The 5,815-nt window shown below is 40.1% G+C and overlaps 1 protein-coding gene across 1 annotated transcript in view; it reads left to right on the top strand.

Moving 5' to 3' along the window:
• WARS2 (tryptophanyl tRNA synthetase 2, mitochondrial) overlaps positions 1-5,815 on the top strand; it is a 101,719-nt gene that overhangs the window by 1,036 nt on the left and 94,868 nt on the right. The gene's annotated exons all lie outside the window — the stretch shown is intronic.

The raw sequence follows: 5,815 nt of genomic DNA, 5'->3' as shown, positions 1-5,815 counted from the left end.
CGAACAGTTGTATCACATTAGTACTTCTAAATCTGAAATTAGTTTCCTATATTGGGTTGCATGCTCTTTGCTAATCTCATGTGATCAAGAAAGATTTCAAAACAAAGTCAAAATATTTGACTCATATTTTCACTATGTATGAATCAGTTTATTCTTGGACCAGCAGATAGCCTGCTCTAGAGACAGGGCAATTAAAAGATACCCTAGCTGCAAAAACTATGTGGAAGCCATGTCTGACTTCCCCTGGCTTTTCAAGGAGGAAAGAGACTCAAACTCAAAATCAGCCCAAGGCTGATTCCTATGAAGCAGAGGCCAGACATGCTTCCACCCTACAACTTTCTTTATTCTGACACCATCCCTCCCACAGCACTCTCTGCTTCACATCTAGGTTTGATAGATATATCATGACAATAAATCATAAATACAATAACATAAATAACATAACAATAAAACATAAATCATAGCAATACTCACTGTTATGAGGGCTTATTGTGGAAGTGAACAGGGTACAATTCAGGATCAAAACCAATGCAGGATGCAACAGTTCTCCAGTCAGGAACGCCGCTTGTCTGCCATACTCTTGACACACCTTACCTCATATCTTTGGCCTCTCAGCCATGTGGTCCCTTGGCATCTGCCCTGATTGGGCAAGTACTGCAAAGTTCTTTTAGCCAGCCTGTGACTGCCCAAAGGGTGCATTCTTTAAGCCAGTCTCTTGCCTGTAGGTAGGTATTCAGCTTTACTCAGTCCATGGACCTAAAGCCCGAAGCTGCTCTCCATGCCACTACCTTTGCTATCGCTTCTTGCCATTGCCTCTTATGGTCTCATGCTCCACTCATGTTCTTCCTTCTTGATGGCCCTAGGCTCTTCCATCTCTGCTTCTGAGATAGCCCCTTTTAAACCTAGCTAGAGGACCAAACTAACCAGTCTCAGCCTTAGAGCTTTGTATACCTTACTTGCATGGTCCCACCCAATCACTTCATGGGAATAAAGACAATTTTGGATAGAAAAGCCATATCAAGTAAATTCAAGGCACCACAGTAGCAAAGCAGATGAAAAGTTTAATTGGGTCATATCCTCGTTACATACCTACTTTAATCTTATGACACAGCCTTAGCAAAGGAATGATATGTCATACATGTATACATCATCTTCCCTTCCCTGATAATAAACTTTTGATGATCAGGGATTTTAGTTTATGTTTGTTTTCAAACTCACATCCCCTAATGTAAAGATTCACACAGCAACTATTTAGTACACAATAAATGAAATGAGTGTTTTAAAAAAGTAAATGCAATTATCAATGTGAGTTTGTTGCTAGCTTGGAGGTCATTTGATAAAATAATAGAGTCTAGTCATTAAAATAACCATAAAGGCAATTTACTTTCCTGTCCTTCCAATTGGTCAGAAAGATTGTCTTGCACATGACTTTTCAAATTTAATATTGGGCAGATTTGATTGCTATAAAGTCCTTGCTTATTTTACTGTGCAAAAATTTTTTCTCCTTGATTCAACTTCTGCACTCTAAAAATGTACAACAAATCAACCCTGTTTTCTATGCAACCACTCTTCAACTACTTGGCATTTATTGTATATCATCCTTATCCTATATGCCTTTACCCTTTATAGGTTTCACCTTCTAAAAGCTAGTTGTCCATAGATTTCTCACCTTTGTTGTCCGACTTCATAAGCACTCTTACCTTCTCTCTAAAAAGAATGTGCCTCTCCTATTTCACAAAGCAATTTTTCTTTAAACCACATCCATCACTGGTGTTGGAGTACTGATCATCTGATCATCATTAGAGTCTTTTTTTTTTTTTTTTTCCAGTTACATAAGGCTTTTTCCAAAGCACATTACATTCACTCCATCTAAACTGTTTTTGATACAAAATCTCTTTAGATTCTATAGTACAGTGAATTAATATGGCCCATTTAGCTCTGGTCTTGTGACTCCCACAGAAAGATTGGATGAGACTATACAAATAAAGTGCGTATGGCCCAACAAGGGGATTGGACAGCTTGAATATTAATGCAAATAAGGTAAATGGAACACTTTTAGGGGAGGGACCATGCAAATAAGGTGTATGGAACCCTAAGGAGGAGTGCAAAAGCCAAGTGGGGACCATGTCTGACTTTCCCTAGCTTCACAAGGGGAAAGGAGAATCAAACTCAAAATCAGCCCTTCCTACAAAGTGGAGTTCAGACTTGCTTCTACCCTACAACCTTCTTTACCCTGTTCTGACACCAACCATCTATCCCACAGCACTAAGTTTCATATCTCGGTCCATTGTAATGGCCACACAGAACTCATAACAGTACTCACAATTATGGGGTTTATTAGGGATGCCAATGGGGTACCATTCAGGATCAGAAAAGCTCAGGATGCAGCAGTTCTTCAGTCAGGAACGCCTCTTGTCTGCCATATAGCAGGCACACCTCACTCTTGTCTTGGGCCTTTCAGCCATGTGGTCCCTTGGCCTCTGCCCTGATTGGACAAATGTTACACAGAGCTTTTAGCCAGCCTGTGACTGCCCAAAGGGTGCATTCTTTAAGCCCATAGGCACTGTACACAATCTGTGGGTCTAGAGCCCAAAATTTCTCTGTCTCTACATGTTGTCGCTTATGCCATCGCTGTTTCTCTTGGTAGGGATCTCACGCTTCACTCATGCTCTTCCTTCTTGATAATCCTGGGATCTTCCATCTTTTTAAGCCTAGCTGGAGGGCAGAACTAATCAATCCCAGACTTAGAGTCCTGTGTACCTTATTTGTGTGGTCCATTCTAATCACTTGGTAAGAATTAAGACAACTTTCTATAACAGAGCCATATCAAGTAAATTTAAGGCACCGCAAAGAGATTGATTGATTTTGCTATCCCACTTGGTTTAAAAGGAGCCAATCTCAGATGCCAATAAGGGGACCACACTACCATCAAGTAGAAGAGCTAGGAACAGAATGTGTCCTTTGGACCCGGGATCCCTGCACTGAGAACTTCTTAGACCTAGGAGACAGAAAGAGCTATAGCACTGAAGACCACGAGAAGCAACATGTCAAGAGCAGCAGTGGCATGAGTAATAGGAACCAGTAGACCAGCCCAAGATAATAGGGTGGACTTCCTGGTTCACAAAGCAAGGTGGCTACAGTGGGCATGCCAACCCCCAGAGTGAAACGGCTGAGCTCCTTCAGGCAGGAAGCTTGCTGGTAGAGTGGTGTGCCTCTGGGCACATGTTGGCAGAACTGTAAAACTATAAAACTGGCCCAAGCAAGGCAGTGACCATGCAAGGGCTGAAAGAGAGAGAGGCCTACCGGTGGTCACTGTCAAGAAGCTGTCCTGATCAAAGAACTGAATTCAGAGTTGACTCTATCCTGAATTTTTAGCTGCTGTTTCAGGGTCCTGGTGGGGTGCTGTAGGATAAGCACTCTTTGGAAACCCTATAAAGGGTGGCTATGAGTTAGAACCAACTCAAAGGCACTAAATAACAGCAAACAACAACTTCCCCAATAAACCCCATAACTGTGAGTGTATTCTGTGAATTCTGTGTGGTCATTGCAATGAATTGACAAACCCAGCAGTAGAGAGAACTGCGGGAGGGATGGCTGGTGTGAGAATTGGTAAAAAAAAGTTGGAGTGTGAAGTTATGTGTGATCTCTACCTCATGGGAATAAGCCTTGGGCTGATGTGGATGATGATAATTATCCTTAACCCTTGTGATGTGAAAAATGACACTGAAAAGAAAAAAAAAAGTTTTTATTTTGATTTGGGTGAAAGTTTACAGAGCAAATTGGTTTTTCATTCGTCAATTTATATACATTCTGTTTCATGACATTGATTACAATCTTCACAGTGTAACAGCACTCTTTCCATTTACTCCCTGTAGATTTTCTTTTCATTTGTCCTTCTTTCCTACCCCATCCTGCCTTCTGAGCTTTGTCTCTGGGCAAACTCTGCCCTTCTGATCTCGTATCAAAAGAGTGCATACTTCCCAGGTATTGCTGTTCATCTCATAGGCCTATTTATTTGACTGGAAGTTGAATTATGGGGGTGACTTCAGTTCCAAGCTAGAAAAAATAACTAAGGGTTGTAGTCTCTGGAATTCCATCGCCTCTATCCAATCAGTAAACATGGTCTTTTCGTGATTTTGAGTTGTGTTATACATGTTCTCACTTATTCCGGAACTTTTTCTTATCATCCCTTTAAGAGGAGTTGATAGTGGTAGCAGGGCACCATCTAGTTCTGGTCTCAGGGTCATGGAGACTAATGTTTGCGTGGCCCATCAGTCCTTTGCATTAAATGTTTGCATGCATCTTTGACTTTTTTTTTTTTTTTTTACTCTTCTTTGCTCCACATGGAGGAAAACCAGTAGTTTTACCTTAAATGGTTACTCACAAACTTTAAATACTGTAGTCACTGCTCACCCAAAGTAGGATTTAAGAACATTTTCTTTGTGGACTGTGTTGGACCAGTTATCTTGATGTACCCAAAACTGTGGTCCTGAAACTCAATTCTTTCAAGGTTGTTTTGAACTTCAAGGTAAGTGGTTCAAACTCACCAGCCATTCCTCGGAAACCCTATACAGGGTTGCTCTGAGCTGGAACTGAATCGGTGGCACTTAACAACAACATAGATACATAGGCAAAAATATCCTCTGTCAAGCATATATATTCATGGGTGTTAGCCCCATTAGCCTTCCCATACCTGTTCAGCTTGTATTTACACAGATGTCTTACAATTCCCCTTATCTTTACCCTTACAACAGCTCCATTTTGGGGAATTTTGATGGCTTTCCTGTAGAAATTGAAACTACTCATCTAATGTGCAATCTATAATTTGTCGCAAAAGACAATATGAAAGAGTTCTGTGTCTTTCTCTAAACATCCTTGATCTAGACCATTTCCTTCTTTTGGCTCAAATGTTTTTTAAGTACTCTTAGGTCAATTTTGAACTCATAGTATCCACGGTGACAAAGTAGAACTGTCCCCATAGAATGTTTTAGGTTGTCATCTTATCAGAAGCAGATCACCTGATCTTTCTCTCACAGAGCCAAAGGCTGGGTTCAGATTGCTAACCTATCAGTTACCAGCTGAGCACAAACCTGTTACACCACCAGGGTTCTTTTGAGTCAGGGATCCAACCTTATTACAACTCCATGGATGCACTGGATATTTTATCAGATTTTCTTTTTCCTTTTTCATATACATGTATTTAATAAAGAAAAAATGCCAAATGTACATACAAGTAGAGAGAATTGTATACGGTACCTCCAAATATCTATCACCTAATTTAATGTTTTATGATTTATCTCATCAATGTTGATTTCATTGCTGAAGTATTTTAAAGTAGATGTGCCTGTAAGAGATGTCAAGGTAAGGAAAAAGCAGTAATCTTATAGGAAACTTACACTCCAACAGCTGATGGGGTATTGTGCAGATGATGGGAGTGTAGGATTGGATATCTCCCATAAATGAAAGATGTCACTTTGAGGACTAAGTGTCATCTGTCCCAAGCCATGGTGTTTTCAATAGCTTCATTTGAATATGAAGAGAAGACAAAAGAACTGATGCCTTTGAATTATAGTGTTGGCAAAAAAGAAAGAAAGAAAATATCGAAAGTACAGTAGACTGCCAGAAGAATGAATAAATATATCTTGGAGGAAGTATAGTCAAAATGCTCCATAGGAACGAAAACACAACATACCAAAATCTTTGTGACATGGCGAAAGTGATGCTGAGAGGACAATTTATTGCAATAAATGTACACATCCAAAAAGGAGAAGGAACCAAAATTAACACATTACACAGCATTTACAACAATTAGAAA

Source organism: Chrysochloris asiatica, unplaced genomic scaffold (genome assembly GCF_000296735.1).
Source record: "Chrysochloris asiatica unplaced genomic scaffold, ChrAsi1.0 scaffold00042, whole genome shotgun sequence".
In the NCBI taxonomy this organism is placed as follows: Eukaryota; Metazoa; Chordata; class Mammalia; order Afrosoricida; family Chrysochloridae; genus Chrysochloris; species Chrysochloris asiatica.
The sequence above is the reverse complement of the archived record's forward strand: the minus strand, read 5'-3'. Positions and strand labels throughout refer to the sequence as shown.